The following is a 13,344-nucleotide window of genomic DNA, read 5'->3' as shown; positions in this document are numbered from 1 at the left end:
GTAGCACCTTTATAGTCACCCAGTTACGTTGCGACGTTTGATACACACAAGTTATTCCTCCGGTGCCAGTAAGTTACATGATCTCATGGTCATAGGAATGAATACTTGACATGCAGAAAACAATAGCAACAAAATAACACGATCACATGCTACATTTATAATTTGGGTCTTGTCCATCACATGATTCTCCTAATGATGTGATCCCGTTATCAAGTGACAACACTTGCCTATGGCTAGGAAACCTTGACCATCTTTGGTCAACGAACTAGTGAACTAAAGGCTCAATAGGGACAGTGTGTTGTCTATGTATCCACACATGTATTTGAGTTTCCAATCAATACAATTCTAGCATGGATAATAAACGATTATTATGAAAAAGGAAATATAATAATAACTAATTTATTATTGCCTTTAGGGCATATTTCCAACACTTTTTGCTTTCTGAGCCCGATGCCGACTCCGCCCTCCAGATGTTCGAGCGCCTGCAAAACCTTCAGCCGCCAGCAGCCGACGTGGAGGCATCGGACCCGTCGAAAATAGAGGATGAAGGGGTGGTGGAGCCGCGGGTCTCTCCCTCCGTGGATATGGAAGACGCAATGGAGTCGGAGGGCTCCGAGCCGCTTGGTGAGCATCTTAAGTCTTCTCTTCTTGATTGGACGGATGATGACGAAACACCACCTCTTCTGCATCGCGCAGCCCTCGGGGGGACCAAGAAGATCTGGAGGAGGTCTCCAGCCCTCCCATGACGCGATCCCGTCGAAACATTGGCGAGACGGCGGCGCAGGGCGAGGCGGCCCGACAGAAGGGCAAGGGGGCGCCGTTGCTAAGACGGCTCCCTAGCGTGCCGCAACAGGACCTCCGACCGGAGGCCGAGGCGGTGGTGCTAAGAAGCAGCGAGCCACCACCGTCAGGAGGCGAGTGCCCGTCGCTGTCGGGTAAGGGATCATCATTCCCCCCATTTTGGGTTCTTGTGTGAAGGTTATTCCCTTATTGGTTTGCATTCGGTAGGGATGCCGAAGAGGTAGAGGAAGATACTACCTCCGTCGTCGAGCGAGCCGCCTACGTTGCTGCTGATGCTGCCAACAAGGCGCTGGACGAGGAGTCGAATAATCTATGGGAGGAGGCGGCTCAGAAGATGGCCGAAACCTAACCTCAACCCAGCCGGGCCGAGAAGCCCGCCAAGGAGAAGCGGTCAAAGACGAGGCACGACCCCGCCTCGCGGACGCGCGTGGAGAAGCCGGCTAGCGAGCCGGCTCCAATCCGCACAAAGGGGGCCGAGACAGCCAGGACCGTCGAGCTGGCACCCTCTACGCCAGCAGACCTCGATGTGATCCCTGACGCTCCTGAAACTGATGTAGACGGCGCGCCCGAGATGACCATGAAGGTGCCGGAGACGACGACGGAGGCGCCAGAGACGGAAAGTCCACCTCCGGCTGCGAAGACGGCACCAGCCGAAGCGTCAAGGGAGCCGGCCACAAGCCCACCGCCGGAGACGGCACCATAGTCGTGGCCAATCACGGCCCGCCCGCTCCCGGAGCCGGCCCCAACCTCGAGAGACGGCCCATGAAGACCTAGTGTGGGGCCAACGCCGAACGTGCAGCTCTGCCCCCAGGCACCGAGCTCAGCGGAATTCCGGCACTGGTGGCAGAATTCTCCCTCTGCCGCGAGAAGGTGTCGCATGCAGCCTTGATGGCCAAATGTGACTTGGATCGCCTAGAGGGACGAACCGCGGTAAGCTTTCAAACCTTTGCCTTTAATTTGCTTCGATTGGGCTTCTTCTCCTTGTTCTTGCGTCAGTGGGGGTGCGCCAGCGCACCCACTGGGTGTAGCCCCTGAGAATCGGGACGGCTGAGAGTTAGCCGGGCCGAATCTCATCGTTGTTTGCTCGTAGTTTCTTTTTTAGTGGGGCGTGCCAACGCACTCACTGGGTGTAGCCCCCGAGAATCGGGCTGGACATGGTCCATCTTGAGGATGCGCAGCGTAAGTATGTAGCCCTGAAGGAGAAGGATACCATCTTGACCCAGGTGCAGGCTCATCTGGCAAAGGAGACGGAGGCGGCCCAAGCCCTCCAGGACAAGATCACCCGTCTAGCTCAAGATAGCGCGGCACGGGATCGCGAAGCCCTAGAGGAGGCCCGTGAAACCAACATCCACTTCAACCGTGAGTATTTTTGTCTTGTTTTGATATACATTTTTGCTGGCATTTCCCCTCCTTCCCCTTAATACCACACCCCCAACCCCCAGGGTTCTTCCCCGGGACACGGGAGGAAGCAGAAGCGGCTATGGAGACCAGCCGTGAAGAGCGTCGCGCTGCTGGCAAAGAAGTGTACGCCGACGCCGGCTGGTCCGTGGAGGAGATAGCTACTGGCGCCAAGGCCTGATACGTCCATTTTGCATCATGCTTTTATGTTGATATTTTTTGCTTTATGGGATGTTATTACACTTCACGGTACAATACTTATGCCTTTTCTCTCTTATTTTGCAAGGTTTACATGAAGAGGGAGAATGCCGGCAGCTGGGATTCTGGCCTGAAAAAGGAGCAAGTTTGAGATACCTATTCTGCGCAACTCCAAAAGCCGTGAAAATCAACGAGGAATTATTTTGGAATTTATAAAAAATACTAGGCCGAAGAAATACAAGTGGGGAGCCACCAGGAGGCCACAAGCCTGCTAGGCGCGGCCTACCCCCTAGCCGCGCCTAGGGGGCTTGTGGGCTCCCTGCTGGCCCTCCGGCTCCCCTCTTTTGCTATAAGAAGGGTTTCATTCCCAAAAAAATCAAGAGGAGGCTTTTGGGAGGAATCGCCACCGCCACGAGGTGGAACTTGAGCAGAACCAATCTAGAGCTCCGGCAGGGTCGTCCTGCCGGGGAAACTTCCCTTCCGGAGGGGGAAATCTTCGCCATCGTCATCACCAACACTCCTCTCATTGGAGAGGACTCATCACCATCAACATCTTCATCAGCACCATCTCATCTCCAAACCCTAGTTCATCTCTTGTAATCAATCTCCGTCTCGCGACTCTGATTGGTACTTGTAAGGTTGCTAGTAGTGTTAGTTACTCTTTGTAGTTGATGCTAGTTGGATTACTCGGTGGAATATTATATGTTCAAATCCTTGATTCTATTCACTACCTCTCTGGTCATGAATATGATTATGCTTTGTGAGTAGTCACTTTTGTTCCTAAGGACATGGGATAAGTCTTGGTATAAGTAGTCATGTGAATTTGGTATTCGTTCGATATTTTGATGCGTTGTATGTTTTTTTTTCCTCTAGTGGTGTTATGTGGACGTCGACTACATAACACTTCACCATTATTTGGGCCTAGAGGAAGGCATTGGGAAGTAGTAAGTAGATGATGGGTTGCTAGAGTGATAGAAGCTTAAACCCTAGTTTATGTGTTGCTTCATAAGGGGCTGATTTGGATCCACTAGTTTAATGTTATGGTTAGACTTTGTCTTAATTCTTCTTTCGTAGTTGCGGATGCTTGCGAGAGGGGTTAATCATAAGTGGGAGGTTTGTCCAAGTAAGGGCAGAACCCAAGCACCGGTCCACCCATATATCAAACTATCAAAGTAGCGAACGCGAATCATATGAACATGATGAAAACTAGCTTGACAGAAATTCTCGTGTGTCCTCGGGAGCGCTTTACCTCCTATAAGAGTTTGTCCAGGCTTGTCCCTTGCTACAAAAGGGATTGGGCCAATTTTCTGCACCTTTGTTACTATTGCTACTTGTTACTTGCTACTTGCTACGAATCATCTTACCACACAACTATCCGTTACTGATAATTTCAGTGCTTGCAGAGATTACCTTGCTGAAAACCACTTGTCAGATCCTTCTGCTCCTCGTTGGGTTCGACACTCTTACTTATTGAAAATACTACGATAGATCCCCTACACTTGTGGGTCATCAAGACTCTTTTCTGGCGCCGTTGCCGGGGAGTGAAGCGCCTTTGGTAAGTGGAATTTGGTAAGGAAACATTTATATAGTGTGCTGAAATTTATTGTCACTTGTCACTATGGAAACTAATCCTTTGAGGAGCTTGTTCGGGGTATCTTCACCTCGAACGGAAGCACAAAGAGTTGCTCCTCAACCTGCTGCACCTACTGAAAATATTTGCTATGAATTTCCTTCGGGTATGCTAGAGAAACTGTTGGCTAATCCTTTTACACGAGATGCAACATCACATCCTGACTTGCATCTAATCTATGTAGATGAAGTTTGTAGTTTATTTAAGCTTGCAGGTTTGCCCGAGGATGAGGTCAAGAAGAAGGTCTTTCCTTTATCTTTGAGGGATAAAGCATTGACATGGTATAGGCTATGTGATGATACTGGATCATGGAACTACAACCGATTGAAATTGGAATTTCATCAAAGGTTTTATCCTATGCATTTGGTACATCGTGATCGGAATTATATTTATAATTTTTGGCCTCGTGACAGAGAAAGCATCGCTCAAGCTTGGGGGAGTCTTAAATCAATGTTATATTCATACCCCAACCATGAGCTCTCGAGAGAAATTATCATTCAGAACTTCTATGCTCGGCTTTCTCATGATAATCGGACCATGCTTGACACTTACTGTACCGGTTCTTTTATGAAGAGAGATATTGACTTCAAATGGAATTTATTGGAGAGAATTAAACGCAAATCTGAAGATTGGGAGTTTGAAGAAGGTAAGGAGTCAGGTATGAATCTCAAGTTTGATTGCGTTAAATCCTTTGTCGAAATAAATACTTTTTGTGATTTTAGCGCTAAGTATGAACTTGACTCTGAGATAGTAGCTTCATTGTGTGAATCATTTGCTTCTCATATTGATCTCCCTAAAGAGGAGCGGTTTAAATATCATCCTCCCTTAGAAGTCAATGTAGTTAAACCCAATCCAGTAGAAGAGAAAGTCATTGCTTATAATGACCTATTGTTCCCAGTGCTTACATTGAGAAACCATCTTTCCCTGTTAGGATAAAGGATCATTCTAAAGCTTCAACTGTGATACGTAGGGGCTACATTAGAACACCTACACCCCCTGAGAAAATTAGAGTTGAACCTAGCATTGCTATTATCAAAGATCTCCTGTCCGCCAATGTTGATGGCCATGATATTCACTTCTGTGAAGATGCTGCTAGAATTGCTAAACCACATGCTCGAGACAAACATAGGCATGTTGTTGGCACGCCTGTTGTTTCTGTTAAGATAGGAGATCATTGTTATCATGGTTTGTGTGACGTGGGTGCTAGTGTTAGTGCAATACCTCAATCTTTATATGATGAAATTAAAGACGAGATTGCACCTGTTGAGATGGAACCTATTGATGTCAATATTCAGCTTGCCAATAGAGATGCTATCTGCCCTTTGGGAATTATTAGAGATGTTGAAGTCTTGTGTGGTAAAACGAAGTATCCTGCTGATTTTCTCGTTCTGGCTACCACACAAGATAGCTTTTGTCCCATCATATTTGGCAGACCTTTTCTCAATACTGTCAATGCTCATATTGACTGTGAGAAGCAAACTGTCACTCTTGGCTTTGAAGGTCTGTCACATGAGTTCAATTTCTCCAAGTTTGGTAGACAACCTCATGAAAAAGAGTTGTCCGGTAAGGATGAAATTATTGCTCTAGCTTCTATTGTTGTGCCTCCTACTGATCCTTTAGAGCAATACTTGCTTGAGCATGAAAATGATATGCATATGGATGAAAGGAATGAGATAGGTAGAGTTATCTTTGAACAACATCCTATCCTTAAGAATAATTTGCCTGTTGAACTGCTTGGAGATCCACCCCCACCAAAGGGTGATCCTGTGTTCGAGCTTAAACAGTTGCCTGATACTCTTAAGTATGCTTATCTGGATGAAAAAGAGATATATCATGTTATTATTAGTTCTAGCCTCTCAGACCATGAAGAAAAGAAGTTACTAAAAACTCTGAGGAAGCACCGTGCTTCTATTGGATATACTCTTGATGATCTTAAGGGCATTAGTCCCACTCTCTGCCAGCACAAGATTAAAACCGATCCTGATTCCAAACCAGTTGCCGATCATCAACGGAGATTAAATCCTAAGATGAAAGAGGTAGTAAGAACAGAAATATTAAAGCTCCTAGAAGCAGGTATTATCTATCATGTTGCTCATAGTGATTGGGTAAGTCCGGTGCATTGCGTCCCTAAGAAAGGAGGTATTACCGTTGTCCCTAATGATAAGGATGAATTGATCCCACAGAGGATTATTACTGGCTATAGGATGGTGATTGATTTTAGGAAATTGAATAAAGCCACTAGGAAAGATCATTACCCTTTGCCTTTTATCGACCAAATGCTAGAAAGACTGTCTAAACACACACACTTCTGCTTTCTAGATGGTTATTCTGGTTTCTCCCAAATACCAGTTGCACAATCTGATCAGGAGAAAACCACTTTCACCTGCCCTTTTGGTACCTTTGTTACAGACGTATGCCTTTTGGCTTATGTAATGCACCTGCTACCTTTCAAAGATGTATGATGGCTATATTCTCTGACTTTTGTGAAAAGATTGTTGAGGTTTTCATGGATGACTTCTCCGTTTATGGGTCTTCTTTTGATGATTGCCTCAGCAACCTTGATTGAGTCTTGCAGAGATGTAAAGACACCAACCTTGTCTTGAATTGGGAGAAGTGCCACTTTATGGTTAATGAAGGCATCGTCTTAGGACATAAAATTTCTGAAAGAGGTATTGAAGTCGATAAGGCTAAGGTTTATGCAATCGAGAAAATGGCATGCCCTACAGATATCAAAGGTATAAGAAGTTTCCTTGGTCATGTTGGTTTCTATAGAAGGTTCATTAAAGACTTTTCTAAGATTTTTAGGCCTCTTACCAATCTCTTGCAAAAGTATATTCCTTTTGTTTTTGACGATGATTGTGAGGAAGCCTTCGAAATGCTTAAAAAGGCCTTGATAACTGCGCCTATTGTTCAACAACTGTATTGGAACTTACCTTTTGAAATCATGTGTGATGCTAGTGATTATGCTGTTGGCACTGTTCTAGGACAAAGAGTCGATAAGAAGTTGAATGTTATTCACTATGCTAGTAAAACTCTAGACAGTGCCCAAAGAAACTATGCTACTACTGAAATGGAATTTTTAGCAGTCGTGTTTGCATGTGAAAAGTTCAGATCTTACATAGTTGATACCAAAGTCACTACTCACACTGATCATGCTGCTATTAAGTACCTCATGGAGAAGAAAGATGCTAAACCTAGACTTATCAGATGGGTTCTCTTGCTACAAGAATTTGATTTGCATGTTGTCAATAGGAAGGGTGGTGAGAACCCCGTAGCAGATAACTTGTCTAGGTTGGAGAATGTTCTTGATGACCCACAACCTATTGATGATAGCTTTCCTGATGAGCAATTGAATGTCATCAATACTTCACGTAGTACACCGTGGTATGCTGATTATGCAAATTATATCGTTGCCAAATATATACCACCTAGTTTCACATACCAGCAAAATAAGAAATTCTTCTTTGATTTGAGACATTACTTTTGGCATGATCCTCACCTTTATAAGAAACGAGTAGATGGTGTTATTAGACGTTGTGTACCTGAACATGAACAGGGACAGATCCTATAGAAGTGTCACTCCGAGGCTTATGGAGGACACCATGCGGGAGATAGAACTGCACACAAGGTATTGCAATCAGGTTTATATTGGCCCACTCTCTTCAAGGATGCCTGTAAGTTTGTCTTGTCTTGTGACGAATGTAAAAGAATAGGTAATATCAGTAAACATCAAGAAATGCCTATGAATTATTCACTTGTCATTGAACCATTTGATGTTTCGGGTTTTGATTACATGGGACCTTTTCCAAAATCCAACGGGTATACTCATATCCTAGTTGTTGTTGATTACGTTGCTAAGTGGGTAGAAGCTATCCCAACTAGTTGTGCTGATCACAACACCTCTATCAGGATGCTTAAAGAAGTTATTTTCCCTAGATTTGGAGTCCCTAGATATCTAATGACTGATGGTGGTTCACATTTCATTCATGGTGCTTTCTATAAAACACTTGCTAAGTATGATGTCAACCATAGAACTGCATCTCCCTATCATCCTCGGTCCAGTGGCCAAGTAGAGCTAAGTAATAGAGAGATTAAACTAATTCTGCAAAAGACTGTCAATAGGTCTAGAAAGAATTGGTATAAGAAGCTTGACGATGCACTGTGGGCTTATAGAACTGCCTACAAGAATCCCATGGGCATGTCTCCGTACAAAATGGTTTACGGCAAAGCATGTCATTTACCTCTTGAGCTAGAACATAAGGCTTATTGGGCAATCAAAGAGCTCAACTTTGATTTCAAACTTGCTGGTGAGAAGAGGTTATTTGATATTAGCTCACTTGATGAATGAAGAGCTCAGGCATATGAAAACGCCAAGTTGTTCAATGAAAAGGTTAAGAGGTGGCATGATAAAAGGATACAAAAACGTGAGTTCAATGTAGGTGATTGTGTCTTGCTATATAATTCTCGTTCAAGATTTTTTGCAGGCAAGATTCTCTCTAAATGGGAAGTTCCTTACATTGTTGAGGAAGTATATCGTTCCGGTGCCATCAAGATCAACAATACGGAAGGTAATTTTCCTAGAGTGGTAAATGGGCAAAGAATCAAGCATTATATCTCAGGTACTCCCATAAATGTTGAAAGCAATATTATCAATACCATAACTCCGGAGGAGTACATAAGGGATATTTATCAGCCTATTTCAGACTTCAAAAACGAAGAGGTATGTGATTCGGTAAGTAAACCGACTCCAAAACTTTTCTGGTAGGAATTTTTCTCCGTCTTGGATTTTAAAAAAAATAGAAAAAATTAAAGTAGTCCGGAAAGCGCACGAGGAGGCGACAAGCCTGCCACGCGCGGGCCACCCCCTGGTCGCGCCTGGGGAGCTTGTGACCACCTCGTGTGCCTCTCGGACTCCGTTTTCTTGCGGAGTACTCCTTCTGGTCGGAAAAAAATCATTATATATTCTCCCGAAAGGTCTGACCCTCATATCACGCAATTTTCCTCTGTTTTCGTTTCGAGCCTGTTTCTGCTGCAGATCTAGATCGCTATGACGTCCCCAAAAGCTCCGAAGGACAAGATCTTCGTGAAGGTCATCAATCCCTACCTCGTGGGAGTGCTGCAACACCCTCAATCTATCGAGATGCGTGAGGGGGTGCTGCACATCCGTGATGTTGAGGAGCCCAAGAAGACCGGAAGCATGGAGGCAAGGCTCGAGGCAATGGAGCAGCAAGTCTTCAAGTGCCAAGGGATGGTGGAGCATGGACTCAACGCCAACCACATGATGATCACGGAGTTCACCAACAAGCACAAGATCGATGCCATTGACATCGGGAAGCACCTCTCTAGGCTCTATGACATAATTGATCACCTCCAAGCCCAGATCTATGACCTGCAGAACCAAAACGGTGAGTATGAGTATAGATTTAAATCAATACGGTTGGATGGAGATTTGAGGATTCCGGAGACTCGGTCATATTTCCATGATGGAGCACCTATGCGTTGGAAGACGGAGGATCAAACCCAGGTTGCAACAACTCCACCACCATCACCTCCAAAGGAAGACAACTAAGCACGGGTATGGGCAATCCCCTTGGCTTGTGCCTAGCTTGGGGGAGTTGCCCCGGTATCGTATCACCATCACATCTTTTGCCTTTACCTTTTCTTAGTTCGATCCTTTTTGGTCTTCTCTTTCTCTAGTAGAATAAAGTTCTTAGTGTTTTAGGCTTGAGTTTTGCTTTGTGTCACCCCCAATGTATTCGAGTTTGTGAGTCATATAATAAAGAGAGTTTTAGTTAAGGGCCTTGCTTCATGCCATGATCTGAAAGAAAGAAATGATAAAATAACAAAAGCATGAAAGATCATGTAATGATCTTATGGGAAGTGATGGCTTCACATATAAAAAGAATGTTGATTGAAACTTGTTGAGGGTGGACAAACGTAGACCTTGGTCATTGTTGCAATTAATAGGAAGTGAGAAAGAAGGAGAGGTTCACATATAAATATATCATCTTGGGCACCATCTATGATTGTGAACACTCACTAAACTATTACATGCTTAGAAGTAGATGTTGGACAAGGAAGACAACATAATGAATTATGTTTGCTTGGTTCAGAACAATGTTATATGATTAGAGATCCCTTAGCATGTGATGATTGCTTCCACCTTATATCAGCCAAAACTTCCACACTAAGTAGAGATACTACTTGTGCATCCATAAACCTTCAATCCAGTTTTGCCATGAGAGTCCACCATACCTACCTATGGATTGAATAAGATCCCTCAAGTAAGTTTTCATCGGTGCAAGCAATAAAAATTGCTCCCTAAATATGTATGATATATTAGTATGTGGAAAATAAGCTTTGTACAAACCTGTGATGAGGAAGACATAAAAGCGACAGACTGCATAATAAAGTTCTTTATCACAGGAGGCAATATAAAGTGACGTTCCTTCGCACTAAGAGGTCACACATCCAAACCTCAAAAGCGCATGACAACCACTGCTTCCCTCTGGGAAGGGCCTATCTTGTACCTTTACTTTTTGCCCTTGAAAGAGTCATGGTGATCTACACCAATTCCTTATCCCGTCTTTATCTTGGCTAACGTCATATGCTAGGGAAAGATCTATATTCATATGTCAACTTGGAAGTAAGTATTCATGGATTATTATTGTTGACATTACCCTTGAGGTAAGTAGTTGGGAGGCAAAACTATAAGCCCCTATCTTTCTCTGTGTCCAACTGAAACTTTGATCTCATGAATACCATGTGAGTTGTAGCAATTGTAGAAGATGAAAGGATGATTGAGTATGTGGATTTGCTTTACAAGCTCTTATTTGACTCTTTGCGATGTTATGATAAATTGCAATTGCTTCAATGACTAAAGGCTATTGGTTGTTAATTCTCATTAAGCTTCTTGATCCTTACTTTACTTTGTGAAGGAATTATCACTTTAGCATGAGAGATTATATGATGTTATTGCTATTCTGATTATGATCATGATGCCTGCATGTCCATATCTTGTTTTGTCGACACCTCTCTCTCTAAACATGTGGGCATATTTATTGATCTCAGCTTTCGCTTGAGGACAAGCGATGTCTAAGCTTGGGAGAGTTGATACATCCATTTTGCATCATGCTTTTATGTTGATATTTATCGCTTTATGGGCTTTTATTACACTTCACGATACAATACTTATGCCTTTTCTCTCTTATTTTGCAAGGTTTACATGAAGAGGGAGAATGCTGGTAGCTGGAATTCTGGCCTGAAAAAGGAGAAAGTTTGAGATACCTATTCTGCACAACTCCAAAAGCCGTGAAAATGAATGAGGAATTATTTTGGAATTTATAAAAAATACTGGGCCGAAGAAGTACCAGAGGGGAGCCACTAGGAGGCCACAAGCCTACTAGGCGCGGCCTACCCCCTGGTTGCGGCTAGGGGGCTTGTGGGCTCCCTGTTGGCCCTCTGGCTACCCTCTTTTGCAATAAGAAGGGTTTCATTCCAGAAAAAATCAAGAGGAGACTTTCGGGAGGAATCTCCACTACCACGAGGCGGAACCTGAGCAGAACCAATCTAGAGCTCCGGCAGGGTCGTCCTGCCGGGGAAACTTCCCTCCCGGAGGGGGAAATCGTCGCCATCGTCATCACCAACACTCCACTCATCGGAGAGGACTCATCACCATCAACATCTTCATCAGCACCATCTCATCTCCAAACCCTAGTTCATCTCTTGTAATCAAAATCCGTCTCGCGACTCCGATTGGTACTTGTAAGGTTGCTAGTAGTGTTAATTACTCTTTATAGTTGATGCTAGTTGGATTACTCGGTGGAAGATTATATGTTCAGATCCTTGATGCTATTCACTACCTCTCTGGTCATGAATATGATTATGCTTTGTGAGTAGTCACTTTTGTTCCTGAGGACATGGGATAAGTCTTGCTATAAGTAGTCATGTGAATTTGGTATTCGTTCGATATTTTGATGCGTTGTATGTTGTTTTTCCTCTAGTGGTGTTATGTGAACGTCGACTACATAACACTTCACCATTATTTGGGCCTAGAGGAAGGCATTGGGAAGTAGTAAGTAGATGATGGGTTGCTAGAGTGACAGAAGCTTAAACCCTAGTTTATGCGTTGCTTCATAAGGGGCTGATTTGGATCCACTAGTTTAATGTTATGGTTAGACTTTGTCTTAATTCTTCTTTCATAGTTGCGGATGCTTGTGAGAGGGCTTAATCATAAGTGGGAGGTTTGTCCAAGTAAGGGCAGCACCCAAGCACCGGTCCACCCACATATCAAACTATCAAAGTAGCGAACGTGAATCATATGAACATGATGAAAACTAGCTTGACAGAAATTCCCGTGTGTCCTCGGGAGCGCTTTACCTCCTATAAGAGTTTGTCCAGGCTTGTCCCTTGCTAAAGGGATTGGGCCACTTTGCTACACCTTTGTTACTATTGCTACTTGTTACTTGCTACTTGCTACGAATCATCTTACCACACAACTATGTGTTACAGATAATTTCAGTGCTTGCAGAGATTACCTTGGTGAAAACCACTTGTCAGATCCTTCTGCTCCTCGTTGGGTTCGACAATCTTACTTATCAAAAGGACTACAATAGATCCCCTACACTTGTGGGTCATCAAGGCCCGTCTGCATGAGCTAGCGCGTTCCCTGGAGCGGCTCCAGAGCGCGGGGTTGGAGATGGTGAGGGCGATGTGGCCTGATGCGGTGGAGCCGGCATCCATGAGCCGGCTATCTTGTTGGCTTGAGGCCAGCAGCTCTCGCATCAACGCCTGGCGCGCATCAGCCGCGCATGCTGGAGCATACATGGCACTCCGCCTGGCCAAGTCCTGGTACCGAAACCTGGACTTGGGCAAGCTCACAGCACATGGAGCCGGCTTGGAGGGGGAGCTGGTGGACCTGGAGGACCAGCTACATGTGAGAGCCAACAGCATCGCCTCCTTTGCCGCCTCGGACGAATTCGGCTTGGAGTATGACGCAGACGGCAACGTGGTCCCTGAGGACATGTTCCATCTACAGCCCTACGACGCCGAAGGCAGCTCTGTCGTGGCGGCCTTTGAGGAGGAAGCCGCCGACTCCAGCAGCGAGGCCTACGCGGACTCGACCATGAAGGACAGTGCCGGAGGTGCCCGAGGCCGAGACGGTGCTTCTACCTCAGGCGTAGACGGCGATGGTGAAGCCACCACTTCAGGAGCTGTTGTTGGGGCCACAGACGGAGCCGCCACCCACTAGCTTGTCCTTTTCGTTTTTCTCTGCATTTTGTTATCAGTCCAACAATTCCAGCCAGTGGGGGTGTTTT

The sequence above is a fragment of the Hordeum vulgare genome, chromosome 3H (assembly GCF_904849725.1).
Source record: "Hordeum vulgare subsp. vulgare chromosome 3H, MorexV3_pseudomolecules_assembly, whole genome shotgun sequence".
Lineage (NCBI taxonomy): Eukaryota > Viridiplantae > Streptophyta > Magnoliopsida > Poales > Poaceae > Hordeum > Hordeum vulgare.
This window is presented reverse-complemented; position numbering follows the sequence as displayed.